We start from the raw sequence: 26086 nt of genomic DNA on the forward strand, positions 1-26086 counted from the left end.
TCTTAAGCCAGGGGCTTCAAGAAACAAGCAAGTAACATGAAAACCCTCAGCAGGTGAGGGCAATAACAACAGACTGGGTATGCCCATGTGCAGTAGGCAACTTCTTATTCAGTCCCAGCTGACTATAAGCCTGAGAGAATGTTGTCAAATGTCATATTTCAAAGAAAGCCCCCAATTAATATTTTAATCAGCAGTCTCCTAAAATATTGGTGACAATTCAGATTACAAAAGATACGGTGTGGGAAATAATCCTCAACTGTTGGTTTCCACCTCTCATATGTGATGATCACTCATAGCATCAGGTCATGGAACACTGCCCCCTCATGGCAGCATAGGCAAATTGCAGGAATCTCTGATGGACTACAGATCTCTTTTTTTCACAGTGTGTGGGGGGAGGTAGAATCATAATAGATGCATCCATTAACATGGAACTATGTTGCCTGAGGAGCAGGGGTGAGGATGGAGTGGGAGGCATCTAATGCCAAACTTTGCAAGTGTCCCAGTGTGAGGTAGAATTGGACCAGACTCCATGGCAAAAAATCAAAATTGACTATGACATCTCAGTATAAAGGTGGTTGTCTTAGTGATTCATAAAACTCGAAAGAACCCTTGTCCAGGATAATTTTATGTCAACTTGACACAAGCTAGGATTATATGAAAGGAGAGAACTTCAAATGTCTCCATAAGATCTAGCTGTAAGGCATTTTCATAATTAGTGATTGATGGGGGAGGGAAAGTCCAGCCTATCATAGGTGCCATCCCTGGGCTGGTGGTCCTGAGTTCTATAAGAAAGTAGGCTGAGCAAGTCATGAGGTGCAAGCCAGGAGGTAGCACTCCTCCATGGCCTCGGCATCAGTTCCCTCCTCCAGGTTCCTGCCCTGCTTGAATTCCTACCCTGACTTCCCTTGGTGATGTAGATGTGTAAGCTGAATGAACCCTTTCCTCCCCAAGTTTCTTTGGTCATAGTGTTTCATCACAACAATAGTAATCCCAAATAAGACACCCCTCAGGACAGTGGCAATGTCTGCTGTAAACCAAAGCACTCTTCCTCCCAGCAGCATGGAGTGGCCTTTGCCAGATTCTGTGTCAGCAGATCTAAGCATGTCTGCAGTCTCCTGCACCTGGGCACAGAGAAGCTTGCCCTGAACTCTTGTCCCTGCCTCCAGGACTAAAGGACTATAATAGGAGAGCAAGTTCTCTGTGCATTTGTTCTGAGCCTCCTCAACCAGATACCCTGGCTCCAGATCTTTCCATCTCCCTCCAGCTGTTGACCTCTCAGTCTCCTTATTTATTTGTTCTGGAACTTGGCACTCACTATGAAGCACAGGCTGGCATTGAATTCATAGTCCTGCTGCCTCTGTCCTCCTGAGTCCTGGAATTACAGGCATACTTCACCACGCTTGACTTGCCTCTCTCCTCTCCCTTGTCAAGAGGCCAGTTCTGACAAGGCAGATAGCATGGGCTCACACCTACAAGCTCATATTTCAAGTATTCTCTGCCACCAGCTCCCTCCACGTGTTTCCAAAGGTCTTATTCCTTGTCAAGAAAGGCTGTACTAATGTCACTAAGGAAAATGGGGTTCCCCTTTAGGTTCTTGGCCTCATTAATGAAAGAATTCAAAAATAGATTCAGAAGGAAGCTTGAGGACCCTTTTATTATTAGAGTTTGAAAGAAAAACCACAGGATCTTGGCAGCTGCCAAGAAGAGGGAGGTAGATATGAAAAAGAGAGAAAGTCATGTTTTTTTAGGGTTCAAGAAAGCCAGCATGTTGAGCCACATGGATCAGCAAACATGGAAGAAAAGTGGCTGGCCAGAGAACAAACGGGAAATCCCAGATTGTTAGGGAAATCGTGCTTAGGCTTCTAACCAGTATTGGGGGGGGGCAGTGTTATTGCATTTTTTGTTAGAATTCAGAGAATCAAGCAGCTTTGGAAGTTCTGATGTAAGTGAAGCTCCATAAACAGTGCTTTTGGGGAAGGACCTTTGGGAAGTATAATACATTATCTCATTTTAAGGAGTAATTATTCCTCCCATCTTCTTAGCATTTCTTCAAGTGAATCAGCTTTACTTATATTCTGTCCTGATCTTTGGAGCAGATCCAATGTCATGTTTCTACCCAAGGCCAGAGGTAGAACTCAGATTCTATTTGTCTTGAGCAGGAGAAAATGGCTTTCCCTTATATCCCTGGTTTATTCTGTTTGTTCACATGTTTGTTTTTTTTTTTCAATCCTCAGGAGGGACAGTTGTGTTTACCTCTCTGGTGTTGCCAGGTGTCTTAGGTATGGTTTTTATTGCTGTGAAGAGACACCATGACCACAGCAACTCTTATAAAGAAAACATTTAATTGCGCTGGCTCCATTACACTTTCAGAGGTTCCACAGTCCATTATCATAATGGGGAGCACAGTGGTGTGCAGGCAGATGTTGTGTTGGCTACATCTTGCTATGCAGACCACAGGAAGTTGGCTGAGACACTGGACAGTATCCTGAGCATAGGAAACCTCAAAGCCCACCCCCATAGTGACACACTTCCTCCAACAAGGCCATACCCACTCCAACAATGCCACACCTCCTAATAGTGCCATTCCCTATGAGATCATGGGGGCCAATTACATTCAAACTACCACATCAGGGAAATAGGAGGTGGGTCCAAAGCCAACCAAGAGGGAGGAATATGTTCTCAAGGGCCTCTAATCCCTTTAACACTAATCCACATTAATTTTTAAATGCTAATAGCAATGACATGTGTGCATCACACACATACACAGTGCATACATCGTATACGTGTGTGTGTGAGAAACAAAGAATAACCATGGTGTCACACAAAGAAACTCACAAAGTAAACAAAGAAAATGTACTTGACTAGACAAATTCCTTTTTGAAAGAAGGGTGTGCCAGGAGCCAAAATGAGCTAACAGGCCCACGTGAACAGAAAGCCATTTGGTTTTATGGCTTTTCCCTGTTGGGCAAAGAAAACAAAGGAAAAGAATGTAGGCCTTGGCCGGCCAGGCCTTGAAGTTCTGGGGCCTTTGCATAAACAAGGTTAACCAGGTAGGGGAGATGAAAAGATCTGAATTCTATGTCTTGAAAATTTTACAAAGTGAGGGAGATTTATGAACTATTGGCCCTTGGCAGGCTAGCTACCTTAAATATAAAAACAAATACTTCTCCCATGCACACACACCAGGTAGTACGGGAATCTCTTCCCTGTCTACTGTGGACTTTCTGTACAAATATTGAAGAACCAAAGCACCCCCATTTCAAGCAAGCCCTTCACCCCAGCTTGAAACAGGCCTGAGTTTCAAAATTCTCAGAGCTGCTGACATAGGTCCCAGGACAAAGTCAGGATGTTTGAAGAGCCATCTGATAGCAACTGACTAACCATAGAATGCCCCAATGCCGGAGATGGTCAAAGTACAAAGTCAGGATGTTTGAAGGACTATCTGGTAGCAATTGATTAACCACAGATGCCCCAATGCCGGAGGTAGTCTGTAAAGTTTGACAAACAACCGGTTAAAACTACAAAGTAAGATAACACAGAAATTCTGGAAAGCCCCTAAAACTTGAGCCAATCAAAATTGTACCAGTACTAGCACCCCTAAATGATGTAACCTTATGGTTTTTGCCTTTAAAAACGGAGCTTGCAGAGGGGCAGGCACCTCCTCTAGCCTCCGCTGTGGTGGGGTGTTCAGCCGAGGTCCCTGCTGCGCGAGGTTTGAATTGCTTCAATAAACCTTGCTTTTGCATTTTGGTAAGTTCATGTCTCTAGTGGTCTCTTGGGGGGGGGGGTCTCATGCCCAGGGCACAACAAAATGGAGGGCTGTATGTGGAGGTCTTCTCTCTGGGCCTGTTCTCTTTTCCTGTAAAATGGGAGAGTGGACCGAACTTCACACCCAAGCTCCATAAAGTCATGTAGAGGTGCTTTCTTGAGGCAGGCCTTTTATAAAGTAAGGGAGGTGCTCAGGGCAACAGGCAGCTGAAAGGAGGGTGGGAATCCCCTGTGAGGGAAGTGGACCCAGGCACAGGCACTGAGGATATTGGAAGCCAACATCGCCAGCTTCTATCTGCTCCAGGCTAGTGCCAGCATTCTGTGAATGAAACTGAGGATGTGATGGCTCTAGGTACAGTTGAGGAGAAGGTTTTATTGTAGAGAGGAGGGAGAATTCAGCCAGACATCTGGAAGCTTCCAGACTGAACACACCCATCAGAATAGATCTGGTCATGGGGGGAAAAGGGCAGTGAGAGAAGAAGAGAAGAGAGAGGTATTGTTTGGGGGTGTTTGTTCTTTTGGGGGGCACCACCCAGCTCCCAAATAAATACACAGACGGAGGCTTATTCTTAATTATGAATGCCCGACCTTAGCTTGGCTAGTTGTTAGCCAGCTTTCCTTAACTTTAAATTATCCCATCTACCTTTTGCCTCTAGGCTTTTCCTTTTCTATTCCTACATACCTTTGTCTCTTACTCCGTGACTGGCTGTGTAGCTGGGTGGCTGGGCCCTGGAGTCCTCCTCTCCTTCTCTGGCTGCTAGATCTCTCTTCCTCTCACTCCTCCATCTCTCTTTCCTCCCTCTATCTCTGCCTGCCATCCCCGCCTATCCTTTCTCCTGCCTTGCTATTGGCCAGTTCTTTATTAGATCATCAAGTGTTTTAGACAGACACAGTAACAGCTTCACCGAGTTAAACAAATGCAACATAATCAAAAGTAACACACCTTAGAATAATATTCTCTACAGAGAGGGGCAAGACAGGGAACCAGGATCCAAGAGCGAGCCATCCAAGATGCCAGAGAGCGCATGGGAACCAAGAGGTCACCAAAAGGCTGAGTTGCCCAGGAATGAGAGGCTGGGGAAAGAGAAGTGAAAACCAGACCCTGGGCTGGAGAAGTTTAGGCTAGTGGGCAGGGTGAGAAGTTCTGGGAGGAGCCACAGGTACTGAGTGATATTTGTCTGTCCTAGGTTCCTGTGGGGCCTGTCACTGTGTGTCTGTCCTACTCATCTCCTAGTGAAATCCTGCACCTAACTGTCCCCTGTTAGAGACTTACTTCCAGATCTCTTGCTTTCCTTCACTCATGGTGAATACCCTATGGGGTTCTGTGTCAAAGCCTTGTGTTAGGTGCTAGGTGCTGGTGTTTGCTTCTCTGTTATATTCTTCCAATGCTGACAGAGTCTTTCAACTCAGACTTTCCTCTGCATGCGCCCTTCTTCCTGCTGATACCACAGATGATGACGGCTAGAGGTGCCGTCATAACTGGACATAGTGGAAACCTTGGCTCTGATTCACCAAAAACAACCACCTACACTCATACTACCCATTCTTGAGCATTGTAGCCGTATCTACCTCTGTTCTATCCATCTACACTTCAACCAAGTCTTTAGTGTATTGCCTGCACTCAAAGTACAGGAAGACTTATAAGCACATGAGGACTTCTTTTCTACCTTAGATGTGAGCTCCCCCCCTGGATTCCCTGTGGAGAGGGAGATACAGAAAGGACTTTGGCAGGACATAGGAATTCCCTGACTGCCATACTTTGGCTGTGTGAACTTGGTGAGTCCTTTGCTCTTAGTGGCCTTCAGGTTGCTCTTTGGGGAATATCCAGGAAGCTCCTTCTGCCTCTGACCACACATAGTTGGACACACTCCAAAGACACTCAGGCCAACCACATGACATGCACATTCTATTCTCAAGGGAGTCCCCAGGACCTGGAGCCTTACCCCTACCCTTGCCCTTGCCCCTGCCCCTGCAAGCTTCTCTGATATCCTGAAGATCTGCCAATCAAAGGACTATCTGAGTCAAATGCCTTGCTCTCTGTTAACTTAGATATACAAGGACACTGAGAGAACTGTGAAATACAGCTGGGTCAATAAATCACTGAATAATTTCAGTACATTCCATATTAAGATAGCAGTACTGTACTGAGATGTGGTGCATGAATTTCCCTTTTCTTCCATTGTACCAGGACATACAGAGACTAGCTAACTGTGGGGGCTGTCGCTCTCCAGTGCCTCCTCACGGGCTGCAATGGCACCCCTTCACTAGTCCGTGGTCAGCCCTATAGGCCTCTGTGCATCTTGGAATGATCCACTTTGCATCCAACTCTGATGAATCATTTATTCATCATTATTAAAGTATTTATAAATGTTCACTCAGTCCCGTTTCCTCCACTTCCTTACAGTATATTGACCCAAAATAGGATTGCTTAGGGCAGTGCTTCTGCCTGCCTTCCAAGTTTTATTTTAGCAAGTGGGGTGTGGTAGAGGTGAGTGGCCACACAGGCTATATGTGAGCCACAGATTCCAGGAGGCCTGTGCTTTGGTGAGGGAATTTCCACAAGCCCCACCCGGTCTGGTGTGTGGGGCTATGTGAGGGATACATTAACGAGCCATTCTTAGCTCCAGGTTTTTTAGCAAATGGCTACAAGTCTTCAGTATGCTCTACACATTGCTCAAATGACTTTGTGTGAATCATCTCAGGGACAATTTTCTAAAACTCGAGTGGCATTCTTAAGATGCCAGGCTATGGGCTGAGTGCTTCGTCTGCATGGCGTTGCTCTTTCCAACAGCCCAACACATTGGTCATTGTGGTTTTAGAGGTGCTGGAACTAAACAGAGAGGTTGAATGAATTGTCTGAAGTCACACAGCTAGGAAAGGGCAGAGCTGAGATTCAGAACCAAGCAGTCTAGCCTCAGAGACCATATCCTTACCCACCATTGCATCTCTTGATAATTGAAATAGCTACTATTTATTCTTTTGTCTATCTTAGAAATGTCAAACTGTAACATACAGAGAATAAACCACTTTTCCCGGTTGTGCAAGCTAATGAGGCACAAAAGAAAGAGTATGCAACCTCTACTCCTGGGGAGATTCCAGCAAACGTCTAGTCACCCCGGCAGGGAATGAAGTACAGGCCAAAGAAAGGCTGTAACAGTCCAACTTAGGAACCAATGGGTTTCATTGAGGTTGCTTGTAGGCCCATGGGTGAGGGGTCACTTACAGGAGCAGACACGACTCCAAGACAGCTGCATCACCAAAGCCCATCCCGGCATGAGTTCATGAGATCTGGAAATCGGGACCACAGTGTGCAGCCCACAGGCAGAGAGCGGCCTTTCCAGGTGGCTGGGCTGCTCTGCGCCTCTTGAAGGCAGTTCAGCGGCCTCACTTTCTTCCGGGCAGCTTGTCTACCAGCAGTCTATGCTGCTTGTTTAAGCTTGGGGAGGGAGGGAGGGAGGGAGGGAGGGAGGGAGGGAGGGAGGCGCATAGTCAATATGGTCAGTTCCAGGGACTCCCTGAAGCCTTTGAGATGTTTATTCCCTGAGCTAATGAGCTTTCCTACAGGAGGGAATGCCTCACTTCTCTTCAGGCCATTCTGTGTCTTAAGGAACTTCCCTCCAAGACGGAAGGTTTATCTCAGAGGAAACTGCTACACAACCAATTCTCGGCCAGCTGGTCTACTCTTCAACATGCCACACATGACCCTGCTTGAGTCTGTAACATGCTCACAGGTGAGGAAACTGACCACAGAAGGGGTGTCATTTTCAAAGAATCATCTGGGCCCTACAGGCAAGGCTTAGAGTCGGCCTCAGGGCTGTCCAGTTCTTGTAGTCTAGTGTGCTGGGCAGAGAAGAGTAACCCAGGCTGAGGGATGCTGTCTGTTTTCTTCGTCCCTTTCACTCAAGGCTCAGAGGCCAGACCACATGCTCACCACCCTGCCAGCTGTGACGTCACTGGGCCAATGGAGATTTTATAACATTGGGAGCGGGTGGGACAGAGCCTGAGGAGACCAAGCCCCAGAGTCTCTCAGCACAGTCCTGTACACCTCCTATCTCCCCCAGACAGACCAGGTACTCTGTCTCCATTAGCCCGTCTCACACTAGGACGGAGCAAGAACAAACTATTTTAACATACAGCCAACCTGTTGGCCGGATTTTCAGCTAGAAAAACAAGTATTTTAAAAAAATTTAATAAACACCCAGATTAAAAGGAATCTGAGCCCAAGGAAGACAGAACTCCCAAAGTTCATCTGGGAGAGTCCAGAGTAGACATGACCCCAAGCTATATGAAGGAGAGGGCGGGGGAGAGACAGACCACGAGGCCAGGAGGGTAAAGGGTAGATGAAAAGGACCAAGTAATCAAAATGGTTAGATTATATAGGGAAGGGCAGTTGCAGGGGAGGGAAGCCCAGTCCAATACTAAGGCTGGAGAAGTTTAGGGTAGGGGGCTGGGTATGCCAGCCATACCTTGTAACAGGTAGGGACTGAGGGATGCAGGGAGAACCTGGCAGCCAGGTCTGCTTTGATACACTAAGTAGGCACCTCATCCATTTGTCCCGGGTTTGAGACCTAACACTTATCCCACCCAGGACCACCTGCCCCAGGGTTGCAGCCCTCCACACACAGGGGGCCGAAACCTACCACATCAATCATTAATCAAGAAGATGACCCACAGATTTGCCTTCAGGCCACTCTGATGGAGGCATTTTTCTCAACTAAGGCTTTTCCTCCCAGATGACTCTAGCTTCTGTCAAGTTGAAAAAAGGAAAACAAAAAACAGAAAGAAAGAAAGAAAGAAAGAAAGAAAGAAAGAAAGAAAGAAAGAAAGAAAGAAAGAAAGAAAGAAAGAAAGAAAGAAAGAAAAGGGTCCCAAGACATCCAGTTAACAAACAGGACTTAGTGAATACCAAGGGCCATGTGTTGTGGTCTCACTGAGGTTGACAACACTAATAAAACTTAGTGCTGCCCCACAAGGACCTCTGTAAGAAGGAAGAGGATTGACTAGACTCAGATGGAAGCTATAACGTTGCACAACCATTTATGGATGCCCCTGTAATGAGGGCTACTCTGGGAACTGGAGAGATTCCCTGGCCCCAGCTCAAGTCATGCAGATACCATATGAACAGAGGAGACTCCTAGGTTGCACAGGGGTCCCAATGCTACCCACTGCCTCCCAAGGTCACCAGGTGCCGCCCTCCAGCTCTGACTATTTGCCCTGCTTGCCTGCGTCTTTCACACGTCAGCGTCATCTTCTACGGCCACACCAAGAAAAGTGGACAGCAGGCCAGCGTCATCTGTTTGCTGCTGTTGGATGATGACATGTCAAGTTTAAACAGCACACGCGAGCCTTACAATAGAGGTGACACAGAACTCAGTTTCCGGGCCATCAGTGCTCCGAGGCCACCCCTTCACCTCCCTGCTGTGCCAGAGGAGGAGCGAGTTCATGAAATCCTGATGCCAAGGTCTCCACATTCAACTTTGCTTCTGCCTCTCTTCCCCTTTTTTGCCTCAAGTTGCTCCAGATGTACCAAAATAGTATAGATGCTGCATGGTAGTATTTAATGGATGCCAATTAAGCTTCGTGACATTCACCGTGCAGCTTATTCCTGGGCTGAATTATTTATTCTTTGCAACCAACTCCTAGCATGCCACTAGCTGCCCAGCTGATGTGGCTGCCTCTAATTTAGGCTCCCTCCACCGCCTTTCATGCTTTTCTTTATCTGATGTGAGAGCTTCCCCCATATTCCCTTCCCCCATCATCAAACTCAATGTCTTAGTTGCCCCTGGCTTTTCGTAATAATGGAGGCAACTTGGACTTACTTGACCCGTTGAAGGAAAGAGCCACGAAAGACTTGCTAAAATACCCAGCATGTCTCATTTTAGTAATTGATTACTAAGAAAGCATTTGAGTTGCAACGCAGTGGTGGTCAGCTTCCCATTTTGTAGCAAACCCCCAAATTAAAAATCCCCTCCAGGGGATAATTCCTTTGACAATAGTGAGAGCAGGGCTATTTCTGTTTGTGTCAGGTGGGCTGCCCCTCCAGGCTGGGGTCTCATATGTTATTCTGGCTGCATGAGAAAAGCTCCTAACAGTAGCATTTGGCAGCAAAGGATGACAAGAATTACAACGTCAGTCTATGATCTTGAAATCAGATGAAAGCCAGACTCCTTGATAAAAAGTCGGCGCCCACTTGAGACAAGAGGAAATTACAAAATAGAATCCCTTGACCAGAATGGCGTAACCCGCGGTGAGTGGGTCGATTTGGGGTGCTGTGCTCAGCTGTGGTCACCTTAAGACAGGCCAGCTTTGTACAGGAAGCAGGGGCCTTGAACTCCTTGAGTAAGTCCAGCATGGTGGTCATGACTGCAATCCCAGCACTTAGAGGTGGACCCCAGAGGGTGAGAATTCTAAGGTCATTCTCAGCAACATAGTGAGCCAGAGGCCAGTTAGCCTGAGCAAAATCAGACCAGGTCCAAATAAAATAAAATAAAATAAAAATAAGAAAGAACAAATGTCAACTCTGCTGCCTTGTCACCTTCTGCTAAGGTCATGGTGATCTGTGGCCATGTGCTTCAGATGTCTGTCTTTTGTTACGGCCCTTACGACGGAACCTCAGTACCCTTGGCACACAGGTCACTCTTCCTCATCCTTAAAGGTATCTGTCAAGTGTTGCTTCTTCCAAGAAGCCTTCCAGGGTTTCATCTAGATCTCATCTCTCTCTCTCTCTGCTCCCAGTACAGTGGTTAATAACAGTCGTGTAAGTACCAATGACTCGGTTTCTGCCCTCGAATTCCAGTTCCTAGACACCAGGAAGCACTTTCCTGGTGGTCTCCAGCAGCTCACCCATCACAGATCGTCGGGGAATGTTTGTTGAATGGACGGGGGGGAATCCTAACACCAACAACCTATCCTACTTGTCCGCCTGACAATGAGCTACGTTAGAACTGGTTGTTCAGGAGTCATCGTATTAGGCTGTTTTGATCCTTTCAGCCAGGTCTTCCTGGTTCCTGACCTTGCATTAAGCACTTGGCTGTCATGGGAGAAAAGGGCAGAATCCAATGTTCAACATGATTAAAGGCAGATCTGCACATCTCTTCTTGAGACTAGCAGGAAGCAGTTCATGCAGGATTTCATGGTACACTGAGTGTGGCTGTACAAGGACCGTGGGGACTGGGAGTTTAAAAACTGTATACTCCCCAATTTGGATTTCCATTTTATCATAGACAATATCAGAGAGCTACTGAGACAGGTGACTGTTGGCACACAAGAAAACAAGATTAAACTTCTGCCTCAATCACATAGAAAAGGGAATTCTCCATGTGTTGAAGAGCTGAATGCAAAGTGGCAAAACTCCAAGGAACTTGGGGAGTTTTTGCGGTACACCAGTATGGCATCATCTAGGAATGATTCCTTTAAGAAAGTACGCCAAGCTAAGTGGCCTGCAGAGGCAGCCTGTGACAAGCTATACTGCCCTCAAACACACTCATGTGGAGCCAGGACCTGGAAACAGCTCCGCAGGTCTCCTGATAGGATGTCAAAGGGATCCAGAACTCTCACAGATGTACTAGAAAAGGGCAGATGTTGGCCAAAGTAGAGAATGGCCGACTTCCATGAAAAGATGTTCAAACTCACTAATAATCGGAGAGATCACAACTAAACATGATGAGCTAGCAGTTCGCATCTATCTGAGCCCTAGTTAGTTTTGTCAAAAGACACATTACCATGAGGACTTTTGTGAGCTTCCGGCAGAGATGGGAATGGACAGGGCGATTCCGTGATGGCTGCTCAAGCAGGCACCACTGCTATGAGGTCCTGGGGCCAGGAAGCAGAGGTGAGGGAAATGGGGATGGGGAGAGAGCAGGTGTTCCAAAACCCTTGCTTTCCAGACCATGACATGACACCAGCCCCGTGTCTCCTCCTGCCCCTGATGACTCCTCTCTGTGCCTGGGCTCACCAGAAATGACTGTCCACTATACCATGATGGCCCAGAGAGACGGTCGCTTCTACAGCCCGATTCTAGCCTGAGACCTAAAGAGAGGAGACTTCCTTTCCCAGTGTCCCATGTTGGGTTAAGAGCAGAACTTCAAGCCGGGCGGTGGTGGCGCACGCCTTTAATCCCAGCACTCGGGAGGCAGAACCAGGCGGATCTCTGTGAGTTCGAGGCCAGCCTGGGCTACCAAGTGAGTTCCAGGAAAGGCGCAAAGCTACACAGAGAAACCCTGTCTCGAAAAACCAAAAAAAAAAAAAAAAAAAAAAAAAAAAGAGCAGAACTTCAGCTGGACTCTTAGTAGCAACTGCCCCTTGCTGACTGCTGAAATGAAGCCTGTTTAGTCATGGAATCCTTGAAATGCCGGATGGGGGCAGGAGTACTAATATTCCACTTTTTCAGGTAAAGAAACTGAGGCACCAAGAAGGGAGTTTTCTCACACCTCCCCGTAGTTCACATCAGAGCACTGAACATGGCCACTTGTGCCTCGTTTCCATTTGCCAGTCCCTCTGTCCCAGAAGATCCTTGAAGGTGTCTTCCCCCGCCCCCATCTCTTCCTTTCATTCTGCACCTCCAGGGAAAGAGAGAGGCTGTGGCAGAGAAAGTGTCCGCAAACTGACAACAGGAGGCTGACCCCAGATCATGGGATTTCACTACCTAACTCCATGGATCTACATCTCCCTCACACTGAAGGGACAAGCAGAATGCAGAGCCCAAGCTGGGAGTGAGAGGCAGAGCCCATCTCCTGGGGCCACTCCTACATCACCGGGGAGCCTGGTGCGGGCTGTCTCACCTTCCCTGACTCAAGTCATGAACCTGGGCCCTGCCAGAGAGCCTACAAGTTATCCTTCAGCACCGGCAGGTATGTGCTCTGCCAGTGCCTGTGCAGGCGCCCGGCTGCAGAAAGGGTGGTCGAGTCAACGTGCTGGCTTCTCTTGGACGGAAATGACAGCTGTGGAAGCAGCCATGGCAGGGCATCTACAGGTAAATACACACACACACACACACACACACACACTTGTGCACACTTGCTCTCTCTCACATACACTTGTTCTCACACCCCATGCAGCATGCCTGGGACCCAAACCAAGTCTCACCTCATGGAGTGAGGCACCAACTGCCACCACCTCTCTGCAGACCAGAGTCACTGACGGCAGCAATACCGTCCACACACATGCTACAGCTTGCTGAGCTCTTCGGCGCCTGCCGTCACCGTGAGGCATCCAGGCTGAGGACTGGAGGTGGATGGCCACTCTCAAGCCAGAGGGTGACAAGAAAGCTAAGGAAACTCTGCTTCTGATTTCCTGATGCAGAACAGGGTTGGCGGTAACGCCCTGTGAAAACTACCACCATCGAGCGGTTAGGATGGATCCTCCGAAAGTCCAGGAAGGAACAGCCATCTGACCCACTTCACCTGCTGATGCCCGAAGTTTCCCAAGTGCTTTACTCCACCATGGTGAGGTCCAGGGCAGAGTGGCACTAGCCCAAGAGAGAGTATGAGTCATGAATGAGTGTGTGTGTGCACAGATTGGCATGACTCTGAGGTGTACCCTGTTTTCATGTTGGCCATCTCAATGAGCAGAATCTGCAACCCACTGCAAAGACTCCTGGAGTACAATGTGGAAGAAACAAGGCCATACTGTGAGCACCAGCAAATAAACCCAAACACATGAATCAAATGAGAGCTGGTTCTCTGTGCTGGGCTCACAGTTAGCTGTATGCAGACCACCACTAGGTCTCCTTGCCACATCCCCATGGTCTAAGATGGTGTCATTTTATTTTAATCAGCTGGACTCAGAGAAAGGATGATGAAAAAATGTTCTGGGAAGCTACTAAGGAACCTCCATTCATATCCCTTTGACAACAGTGTAGTATGGCAGGCAAAGACTTCTGGGAAATGGAGTTTCACTTCTTAGTGGCCTTGAACGCATATGAAAGCTCTATGGTGGCCACACAAGATGAGAATGACTAACAGGGTGAGCTGTCAGCGGCCACTGCCTCCTAGTCTGTTGATCTATTTTACACACATCTAAATGAGTTATGAGTGACAACTGATGGGTGACCCCAGCTTATTAGATGTGGTGCCGCCACCCGCATTGGTCCACAAGCCCTGCGAACAGGGCAGGCATTGGCTGAAAGCACAGCGAGAGGGTAGTAACGCTGCATCCTTGCTTTCTCTACTGAGGAGTCTGTGACAGCCACTCTTTTTTTTTTCCTTCGAGACAGGGTTTCTCTGTGTAGTTTTGGTGCCTTTCCTGGATCTCACTCTGTAGACCAGGCTGGCCTTGAACTCACAGAGATCCACCTAGCTCTGCCTCACAAGTGCTGGAATTAAAGGCATGCGCCACCACTGCCTGGTGACATCCACTCTTTAGAACGCCCCTAAAGACAGATTCCACTTTTTTGGAGGGGGGATCCTCAATATTAGTGGAGGCCCTGAGTGCAAGAAGAGGTATGGAAATGAGAGGAAGGAACGGGACTTATTTACTTGGGCACAGACCCAAGCCTGCTCTCAACCCTCAGCAGCGTGGTGGCTGAGCATCTATGGAGCCAGAATGAGGCACATTTGAGAGGTATCTGGAGTCTATCAAGTCCTCTTGCCCTTCAAAAGGGACCCAGGTCCTAACAATGAGAAGATTAAGCCCAGGGACTACACCCAGTGGCGTGCTCTGACAGTTGACGTGTGGGACCTTTTCACACCACCATTTAAATGTATCTCTGTCTAGAAGAGAGAGAGCTGACAAACCCAGAAAGACGTAATGGAAAACAGCAACTAATACTGCGAGTCAGCAAGGCTTGTCAGTGCAGGTGCCATCATCCCTCACCTCCTCTTTCATTTTTATAGAAATGGCTCAGAAATGGAGAAGAGAAATGTCAACCTCCAAACAAGAAATCAATACCGTGGGAGATAACCCAGCTTAATACAAAAGCCAGGGAGGGCTGCTTCTCCTGAGGACTCAGCGGTGCCATCAATCACATGCCTTGCATGGATTTGGAAGGCCACCTTCGCCAGAAGCCAGCAGGATCCAGTTTAATTATAAGGCCTAAAGAGAGAGTGGCGGAAGGATGGATGCTGTCCCCAGCCCCCAGTGACCTCTCTAGGACTCACAGCCACATTCTACAGGCCAAGACCTAATGTCATATGGACAATGAGAATGGGAATCTTTGAGTGGAAAGCCAAGTTGACAGGAAAGATGAACCAGGAAGCACCTTTTAAACTTAAAGAACCACCTGTGTGCTTCCGTTTGCACCATGTGCCACATCATCAGGACCATCCAATCCCAAACCAGCAAGCTCCAAGCTCAAGCAGTCACTTCTAGACAGATGGGACCATAGCATCCTGGAGGTAGTTCATCCCTAGGAAAGACACAGAGCAGGCACCATCCTGGCATGTTCTTCCCTGACCTTCACCGCCATTCCTGGGACCCATCCGAGCTAGCTCACACAACTCCATAAACCTTCTGCTATAAAGCATCCAGGACGGGAGCCTCCTTCTCTCTCTGCTTTTCTCAACATTGTTGACTCTTCGTCAACTCCCCAGTCTGCAGCAGAGTCCTCCCTTGTCTTCACTTCCTGCCTTTACACACAGTCATTCCTACAGACGGTCGTTCATTCATCCCCTCACAGCTCCTCCTCCGGCACCTGCCCAGTCAGGAACACATGACATGAGCAAAAGCCTCAGGAACACTTCCTTTCTCTGTACCTCTCTCTAACTACCTGGAATGGGTCCTCCCTCTGGGGGCTCCATTAAAACTCAATTTCCTGAAGGAAACCCTTCCCTCTGCATTTATCTTCCCTGTCTCCAGACTCCCAGACTTTAACAACCTAGAAGAGGGTCTGTGGGCAGACAGAAGGTCAGAGTCATGAAAGAGTAACTCGAGATGGACCTTAATCATTTCATCTCTGGGGAACGTTAATAGACGGTGTGAATGCCCGGGTCCCATTCTAGGACGCTCATGTTAGAAATGCCCAAGGGCAGGCTCCACCAAGGCTGAGATCTATGGTCTCATCCAACCTGTTCCTGGAGCTCCATGTGTGTTCTGGTAGGTTGTGTCCTACACCACAACTATAGAGGGTGCCAGGCACCTGTCATCCAGGACGGCAGTACCCTTAGCAGAGCCGTGAAGCACATAGCCTACCCCAAGACCACTGCCCCAGGTGATGCAACTCGTGAAGGTCACACAGCTGTGAGCGCCCAAGCTTGGTTGAGTGCCTGGGGGCAGGCTGAGTCTTCCCCAAGTAGCTCGGCCCTTCCCCTGCTTGTGGACAACAGACTCACAGGCGCCTCGGCCTCCCTGAAGCTGGGCCTGCATTTGCTAAGGCCTCTGGACCATCTGAGAATGCGCCACCTTTAGGGAAGCCACACCTGTCACCCCTGAACCACAAGAAAGCTTCTGAGAGGCTAAGCCATCCTCCAGAGCCGCCACTCCTCGTGAATCTTTCTTGCACATAGTAGGCGATCAATACCTCCATGCTGATTGATTGATTGAAAATTTGCGGTTTGCATTAGAGAGAGCCCCCCTGAGTGTTGCTGTATTGGAAATGACCAACTTCCCTAGTTCCTGTAATCAGTGATTACTGAAACAAGGGAACCCCCTCACCACAACAAATGCTGACCCTTCCCAACTGTTGAAGCTGTGACACACATAACAATACAATGTCCTGTGCACGTCCAGGGACCAGTGGATGACTGCATCTGCCTCTGACCCCTCTGTAAATAGCATCTGGGGGAAAAAACAAACAAACAAACAAAAAAACTAGAAAAAGAAAAATGAAAAAGGAGAGAGAGGACATCAGGGTTCTTCGAAGTGTCAGCTGTCTTTGACTTCAGTTGAGTTACTGACTCTGATTATCCACCAGAAGAAGCCACATGGACCAGGGCACTCTTTCCTGCAAAGCTCCATTTCCCTTCCCTCCCTGCCAACTCCAGCTCTGTACTGGCCATTAACTGAGTCCACAGCACTCCTTGACAACTATTTTAGATGACTGCTTAGAAGCCTCTGTGTGTGTGTGTGTGTGTGTGTGTGTGTGTGTGTGTGTGTGTACATGTAGGGGAAATGCACCTGTGTGTGCATGTGTGGGAACCAACCACCAAATGTGCTAGGCTGGCCAGCATGTCCCAGCCTGTCTCTAGACAGGCAGATCCCGGTGTGTGTCCAACTTCCTTACATGGGCTCTAGAATCTAATTCAGGTCTGCTTCATCCTGCTTAGGGGGCAATAATGATGTGTTGTCCTTTCTCTTTATTCCTTCTGCTGTAACTTAGATCTGGCTCTCATCTTCAGCCCAAACACACATGCTCTCTGAGCAGTCCCTCTCTCTCTTAGGAGCTATAAACTCCAGCCCAGTTCAGCTGGCCGACTGGTCCTTCAGCAGCAGACAGATGATTCCATGGCTTCATCAAATAACTCTCAGATTCCTGGCCAGACAGACAGAGCAAATGATTAGTGCTCAAGTAGCTGGTGGAGCTACTCTGATTTAGAGGTCTGCGCTTTGAGAGGAAAGCTATGGGCCTTTATGCCAGAACACTGTGCATAGCATACACCCCCAAATTTGCTTGTGCTATCAACTGTCCCTGCACCTTAGAAAAGGCATTTTAAGAATCTTGTATCAATATTTTAAAACATTTACACTGAGCTAACCATCAGGGGCTGGGGGCTGGAGCCACTGTTCTGGTGTCATTGTGGACACACCCTCTGGGAACAGTGTCCACTCAAGGCCTTTTCGGGACCGTTACTTCCCTCCGACAACACAGCTGAGATTACCGTCCACTTCCTTGCCTGGCTTCCTCCATGAGAGAACCTGTACTTCCTCTCCAGCCTCAGAGCCATGATGCCTGTGTACCCCACTGTGTCTGGCTCAGTTTCCTTTGACAGACACTGTGAACCTTGGACACGTCACATTTTTCTCCACAGAGCCAGCCAGGTGTTTCAGAGCCAACTCGTAACTTAAAAGCATGTGTCTTTTGGAGGTATTAACCTTATTTGGAGTATCAACCTCATCTGGAAGCCACATTTTCTTATTCATTGAGGGTTTTTTGTCCCCCCCCCCATAAATCCTTTTGTCAATGCAGTGGAGTAGAAACAGAACAATTATACAACTGTTTCAATTATTACTGCTTTATCCTCAAAGATTAACAGACAAACAGATGCAAAAGAGATAAGTATACCATAAGCGAGGTAAGTCCTGCATCCACACAGGGAAGTGATGGGCTGGGAAGCGAGGTAAGTCCTGTATCCACACAGGGAAGTGATGGGCTGGAGCCCTAGCTGGGGCATGCATCATGCAGGGTAGAGAAGGCGGCAGGGGAGGCTCCCTGGAGAGAGTCTAGACCCTGCGTGGGCAGGACTGTCTCACTTGGGGACAGCTGTGCTGACTCCCCACTGTCTGGAGGATTAGTGGTTGGCGTTGCTGTCTGAATGATGAGAGATGTGTTGGAGGAAGCATAGGGAACTGGGATTCAGGAGAGCTCAGCAGACGGAAGAGGGCTGCTGAACGGCCGAGTTCCATAGCATCTTCAGATGTCCTGTAGAGAGAACTGCCCCACCTCAGGAGAGTCTCTGGAGAGAGAGAGTAGAGTTACTAACAGGAATTTTTCATTGCTTTGCTGTATGTGGGAGAATGCCTTTCTGTGGGGCAAACAGGATCCAGAGCAAGCCTTCACTGAAGGACAGAAACTTTCCTCTCTGCCAAGCCCCCTAACTCTACAGAGGCATCTCCACCTCACTTCTGCCATTTTCCTGACCCCAAGCTCAGAGGACTTCAGCTGGCTTTCTGAGCTCATCTCAGGGTGAGGGGAGGAGTTAGTACTCCTGGGGGCTTCATGAGGATGAACCACACCTGTCAGCCGCTGATGAGTCCTGTCAGCCGCTGATGAGTCTCTAGCTGGCGGTCCAAGAGCTCAGATGGGATGGGAAGAAGAGGTCGGATGACTAGGGCTGAACATGACTCTTTTGATAACTTCTTTCCAATAGGATGGAAGTCTTGCCCAGGTAGCAGGGGACCTGACCACACTCACTCTGGCCTGACCAAAGTGTCTCAATTCTCCTAGCAGGTTTATGTGTCTTCCCTACCTTCCTGCTAGTGTGGATGACCATGTGACCCAGTAGCTACCAAGGAGGTGGAAGAGGAAGTCTGCAAGGGAGCTAACGGGGAATGTTCTTCCTCCCTGCTGAGGAGAACCCCTTTCTACCCAGGCTGCCTTCCTGGGTGCTGCTGAGAAGCTGTGGAACTCAGAGCACAGTGGCCCTCCTGTGGCCACCAGGCAGCAGCGAGCATGGAAACTAAACCACACACTAGGATGGGAAGAGGGGGTACAGGGAGCCTGGGCTGGGATTTCCACCCAAAATGCCAACCGAGCGCCAGACCTCCAGATGGCCTGCCTGAGACCGAAACAAACACCCAAATAAACAACCCCTTGCTTTGAACTCCTGGAGATTCAGTTTCCTCTTGGAAGCAGTCTTCCCAAATACATGTAGAGACTCTGGATGAGAACCAGCTTGATTCTGAGCAGTAGTGTGACGTAAGGGATGAGAAGTGGAGCAGCCCACAAGAGACTCAGAGAGCCTGAGATGTGAGCACAGTCTGCCTTGGACGTATTCCCAGTCCTGTTTACGGCCTCCACCAAGACTAGCAAACAAACAAACAAACAAAATCCTCCATAAATTTTGACCTGCTAGGTAAAGTCCAGGATTGTGGACATCTGATCTCCCCTAATTGTAATTAGAGACCAGCAGAAGGGAAATCTGAAAGGCTAAATGAAGCCTGATAAACACATCGTAGACCTGGCCAGAGGTGGAAAACTTAAAACAAGACCAAATGCTTTGGCCCAAGAGAAAGACCCTGGAGTTGGGCTTTGTGTCCACTTAGGGCAAGCTATGAGGGGTTCTGGGTGAGCATCCAGATGCCCTTTCCAGCCTCTCAGAAGCAACCAGCTCTCAGTGGGACCTTAGCTTCTTTTTAAATGTCACCAAGTTGCTAACTGGCATGAAAGTTGTTTCTACAGGAGTCCTCTGGGTGCTGAACCACTGAGGCATCTGGCTGGACATGTCTCTGAGACCTGCAGAGCACGTAGGTGCTGGCTCTGTTTCCCCCTTCTAGGGCCTCCTCAGTGCTACCATACAGGACCTGGCCCCTGCTCAGATGGTTTTTCCTTCTGGTCACTAAATTTCTTTCACCAAACACTTACCAAGTAACTCCTATGAGTGGGGCATCATGGGAGGCACTGTGAGAACAAAGAAATGAACAGAATCTGTGCCTTCGGAGATTCCCCAATCATAGAAGCTAAACCTATAACTGCAACACAGAATACAAGATGGTCAGGACGGGGTAGGAAGGAGGAAGCGCTGTCTAAGGAAATGAAAGCCAAATAGAAACTCAATAATCAAGTGGACAGGATAGGGGTAAGGGTTACAACAGAAAATGAGTGTGTGTGTGCCTGTGCATGTGTGTGTGTGTGTGTGTGCGCGCGCGCGCGCGCGCGTGCGTGCGTGCGTGCGTGCGTGCGTGTGTGTGTGTGTGTGTGTGTGCCTGTGTGTGTATGTCTGTCTGTGCCTATGTGTCAGTGTCTGTGTGTATGTGTGTCTTAGAAAGTAGATTAGTGAACAGTGCAGCTGGATAAATATACAGAAGCATGATTGCAGTGCAAAAGCCTTTGTACTTTGTCCTAAGGTCAACAAGAAACTGTGGAGAAGGAGGATAGAGTTTCCCTCAAAAGTTTACGGGGGTGGGAGCGAGAGGAGGGATGACAGGGGGATCTGTGGTTGGTGTGTAAAATTAATAAAAAAAAATTAAATTAAAAACAGTTCATTTGGACATGGTTCAGGGAAGAGAACGGAAGGGGGAAACCACAAGACAGACTGGTGGACAAGCATACAAGAGGTGGCCTCTGTAGTCCAAAGAAGAGCTCAGGAACTGGAGTTGGGGTAGTGTGTGGGTCAAGCACAAACCTCAAGAACAGAGGTGGAGAGACAGCTCGGGAGTTCAAAGCACTTGCTGCTGTTACAGAGGACATGGATTCAATTCCCAGTGCCCACAACCATCTCTAACTCCACTTGCAGGGGATCTAATGCCCTCTTATGTCTTCCACAGGCACCAGGCACACACATGGTGCACACACATACATGCAGGTGAAATACTGATACACATAAAGTAAATAAATCTTAAAAAAAAATAATACTAGAATAAGTAATGCCACACTAATTGCCAAGGTATCTCCTGGAAAGGGTTGCGGAACAGTGGAGGCTGAAACCTGGGTTCCTGGCTTAAGAAACTCCTTAATTATTAGCTCCCCACTCCAGTTTGCATAGATTTTGTCAGAGGCTAGTAAAGACATTGCCTATCTAAGTGTACTCTCTCAACAACAGATCTCTACAAACCTGCTTCACATGCAATCAGGAAGAATTTCCCATAACCAGATGGTATCTTGTACTGAGGAGAGAGCCATACAGTCCCCAGTGGTTGCAGAATCCATGTTCATGGTATTGGAAGCTTGCAGTCTTTGAGGACCAGAGGAAAGGCACCCACATTTGGCAGATTACATTTGCCTATAACTCTAGCTCCAGATCAAAGACTTGTCAGAACTCTGGGTTCAGAGTGAGCATGTCCCTTAAGGCCTGGACTGGCTGGTTTTGTGTGTCAACTTGATACAAGCCAGAGCCATCAGAGGAAGGAGCCTCAGCTGAGGAAATGCCTCCATGAGATCCAGCTGTAAGGCATTTTTCTCAATTAGTGATAAATGGGGGAGGGCCCAGCCCATGGTGGGTGGTATCATCCCTGGGCTAGTGGTCCTGGGTTCTATAAGAAAGCAGGCTGAAGCCAGGCGGTGGTGGTGCACACCTTTAATCCCAGCACTCGGGAGACAGAGGCAGGCGGGTCTCTGTGAGTTCAAGGCCAGCCTGGGCTACAGAGTGAGTTCCAGGAAAGGCTCCAAAGCTACACAGAGAAACCCTGTCTCAAAAAACCAACAAGAAGAAAAAGGAAAGAAAGCAGGCTGAGCAATCCACGAGAAGCAAGTCAGTAAGCAGCACCCCTCCATGGTCTCTGCATCAGCTCCTGCCTCCAGGATCCTGCCCTGTTTGGGCTCCTGTCCTCCTGGCTTCCTTCAATATGAACAGCAATATGGAAGTGTAAGCCAATCAAACCCTTTCCTCCCCAAGTTGCTCTTTGGTCATGGTGCTTGGTCACAGCAATAGAAACCCTAAGACAGGACCTATGGGGATATGGCACTCTGCACCTTCTCCCTAAATGTAATAAAGAACTCCCCTTCATCTCATTACCTGAGGCTGCCAGCTATTCCTTGCCACCTGACCTCTTAGGTCCAAATTCAACCTCAGCCATCCCTCTGGCTCAGTGGTTCTCAACCTTCCCAATACTGCAACCTGTAATACAGTTCCTCATGTTGTGGTGACCCCCAACCATAAAAGTATTTTGTTGCTACTTCACAACTGTAATTTCACTACTGTTATGAATCATAATGTAAATGTCTGATATGCGACCCCTGTGAAAGGGACATTCAACCCCCAATGGGGTCATGACCCACAGGTTGAGAACTACCCCTGCTCTGGCTTCATGTTTAACTGTACCTCTGAGTGTCTTCATCCTCCCAGGCCCCTACAACTGTACGAAGCAGATATTAATGTGTCTGGCCTAAGGGTGAGAAAATCAAAATTCAGAAGGCTTAATAATTCTTCCATGGCCATATAACATGGTTGCAGAGCTAAGTTCAAAGAGGTAACCTTTGAACCCAGGTGTTGACTCATGAGGTACTTCAAGTTATTCTCACAGTTGTGTGACAGTAGACTGTCTCTCCGAAGACGGGAATGAGGAAGAAGGCCTTGACTGTGGCATTGCTATACAAACTTTGCTGAGGTCACTAGTCAGCCACCTCTGTGTCTATCTCCCTCTCGCCTGTGAGGTCTAAAAGGAAAGGTTTTATCCCCTTCCTCTTTGTCTTGCTAACACACAGTATTATGCCTGAGAAGAAGGGGTGGCAGTTGCAGCTGAGTGAGAAAATTAGTAGATGAATGAATGAGTAAATGAATGGAGAACCAGGTTAGTCTTGTCTCTAATGTATGTGAACTCGTGAGGGTTATTTCATAGAAACACATAGCTCATGACCCAAATCTACCCATCCTCTGCTCTGTATCTTGAGCCCTGCTGCTCCACACCTCCCCTTCACAATGCCCTCAACACCAAAGGTTGCAGGGTGATCTGTAGACACACACGCACAAAAGACATAAGCCACATGGCTGCTGAAATTGCCATTGATGAAAGCAGGATGTAGATCGTTCAGGTGGTGCCATAAAGCGAGTGTTCCAGTAGTTACAGCTAGAGGCATCTGCAAGAGCTGTTACCTGATTGCAATGAGCCCCTTCAGGTGGAGGCACAGAAGCCATTATGCCTGTTAGGGTGCTTTATAGCCTTTGGGCCTTATGTAATGCTCGCCAGGCAGGAGCCTGAATTACCTGAGGGCTGGGTGGAGCTCCCTCCACCTGTTCCTTTTCTTTTCGTGTGGGTAGACTTTCCACTGGACAGCTTGATGCCATGTGGGGGCAGTGGTTGTTCCCCAAAGTTCTTTAGTTCAAAGCTGGCCTCATCTCAGGTCCCAGACAGTCACTAACATGCATATTATCAGCACCAGGGTTTAAATAGAAGCTGCCAAGCAAAAAATTGAAGGTCCCTGAAAACCAAAGGGAGCCAGACAAAGGTTATATAGTGTGACACCAATTCTAAGATCTCTCTTGACACTCAAACTACATCCCAGGAAGCAACTAACTAGCCTTCCTATCCCCCAGCACACTGAGCCCACACTGACACAGTAATTATTCTCCTAGCTGACCAGCTACAAGAATAGAACTGAACAGAGACTTTGGAACAAAAATTACACTAAATGTACATTGAATAGATAAATAAAAGAAGTATGTTGCTGTATCCTGCCTGGGATGTATTATACCCCTGAAGTCCAAAAGATTTTGCAAATACAAGGGTGAAAGAGTTGGTCAGTTCTAAAATGGATGAGTGGGTGAGGGTGCTGGCTAGTTTTTGTCACCATGCTATAAGCTAGGGGCATCTGGGAAGAAAGAACCTTGATTGAGAAAATGCTTCCATCAGATTGGCATGTAAGCATGTCAGTGGGGCATTTTCTGAATTAATGATTGATGTGAGAGGGCCCAGCTCACTGTGGCCAGTGCCACCCTTGGGCTGGTGGTCTTGGGTTATGTACCAACCAAGCAATGTTACTATCTGTATAATTTCATGTTGCTATGTTCCCACCCAGAAACCTCTCTGAAACCAAGATAACCCTCCTGTTACTCAGAATATACTTGAGCCCTGTGCTAGCTTTGGGGTGCCATCAGTCCATTCTACCAGAGCCCATCCTGTTCCGGATTCTTGTCCTCCTTGCTGTGGGATGTCTTTCTTTACGTTGTGAATATGTGTTGCTCTGATTGGTCGATAAATAAAGCTTCATTGGCCTACAGCAGGGCACAATGGAGCCAGGCGGGAAAGTCCAGGAGAGACAGTGAGAGGAGAAAGGAGAGTGAGGGGAGACGCCAAACTTCCATTCAAGGAGCAACATGTAATGGGACGCAGGTAAAGCCACGGAACACATAGCAATACATAGATAAATAGAAATGGGTTAATTTAAGATAAAAGAGCTAGCTAGCAAGAAGCTTGAGCCATGGGCCATCCAGTTCGTAATTAATATAAGCCTCTGTATGTTTACTTGGGTCTGAGCGGCTGTGGGACCAATTAAGACACAGGAAAACTTCTGACTATACCTCCTCATCGCCAGCCTCTGCCTGACCAATGACCTGAAAGGATTGTACTGGTCTTCAAAAGGCAGGAACTCTCCCACTCCCTTTCTATTGCCTCCAGAGCTGGTTCACACATTCCCTCCCACCCTGGCCCTGAACCAAAGGAGCTGCCCTCAGCCCTACTCAGAGAAGCCCCTCCTGTTAGGAGGGCTGGGAGTGCAGACTTGTGGCTGTCCGTGGTGCTGAAAATAAGCGATGGTTGTAGGCTCAGCACTAAATAAGATGATTAGGCCACCTAATTCTAAGGCTCGGGAAGCATTTCAGAAAAGGGCCAGGAAGTTCATTAGATCCAGAAGACAAAGTGAGAGGTGCCATCCTCTAGACTCAGTTCAGCCACTGAATAACAGCAACAATGGTCGTCTGTACTGGGCCCAGACAAAACCGGCCTTGTCAACAGTCAGTCATGGATCCAAGAGGGGCCCATGGGACCCAATCCTTTATGACTGGCTAGTGATAGGTAATAGAAGAGGAGGGATCCTTGTCCTCATCTGTGGACCTACTGCTGAGCCCACCAACTTCCAATGGAGAGCTCCAAACCTATGGTTGTACAAATGGCCCTGGTTAAATTTAGTTGGTCATCCAAAAAAAAAAAAAAAAATGTACATGGACATGAGAAAGGTATTTGTGGGGAGAGTAGGGTGAACCGAGGTAGTAGGGAAATGAGAGGAGGTGGGGGGAGAGAAAGTGGTCAGTATGTATTATGTACATGTGGGAAATTATCTAAGAACAAATTTTAATAATAGAGGAAATTACAATAAGTTACTTTCAGTTAAGAAAGTAAAGAAATTAGAGGATATATTTCCTCAACATGCTGGCCCTGGTACCCTGGGTATCTCTAATCAGTTGCTGTTAATCTTGCAGGGGTGTGTTCAAGTGTGATAGTTTGATGTTCATTTGCTTGATTACCTGCTGGTTTGTTTTAAAGGAGAAAGTTCAGTTGACTACATGTGATGGTTTGAAAGAAAATGACCCAAGAAGGGAATGGCACTATTAGGAGGTGTGGCTTTCTTGGAGTATGTGTGGCTTTGTTGGAGGAAGTGTCATTGTCAGGGTGGGCTTTGAGGTCTCCTATGCTCAAGCTATGCCAAGTGTCAGAGTTCACTTCCTGTTGCCTGCAGATCCAGATGTAGAACTCTCAGCTCCTTCTCCAACACCATGTCTGCCTCCGTGTCCTGCTGTGATGATAATGGACTAAACCTCTGAACTGTAAGCCAGCCTCAATTATATGTTTTCCTTTATAAGAGTTGCTGTGGTCATGGTGTCTCTTTACAGCAATAGAAACCCTAAGATACCTACTAAGTATTTGACACTCTGGTTTTGTCTGACTTGGTTGGGCCTAGTACAGAAGCACAGTCTAACACAATGGCCTCTTAGAAGTCTCATTTAACAACTTCATATATTATTTTATAATATAATAAATTAAAAGTAAATACAAGAGGACAAGTGTAAAAGTTAAAACAGGGCAATATTTCCATAAAATTTGAGTTCACCAATCAAAGAGGTCTGTGTCAAGGCCC

The 26086-nt window shown here is 47.8% G+C and overlaps 1 pseudogene; it reads left to right on the forward strand.

Annotated features, from left to right (window-relative positions):
• Positions 1-26086, forward strand: part of LOC114694932 — a 143669-nt pseudogene that overhangs the window by 76566 nt on the left and 41017 nt on the right.

The sequence above is a fragment of the Peromyscus leucopus genome, chromosome 19, assembly GCF_004664715.2.
Source record: "Peromyscus leucopus breed LL Stock chromosome 19, UCI_PerLeu_2.1, whole genome shotgun sequence".
In the NCBI taxonomy this organism is placed as follows: domain Eukaryota; kingdom Metazoa; phylum Chordata; class Mammalia; order Rodentia; family Cricetidae; genus Peromyscus; species Peromyscus leucopus.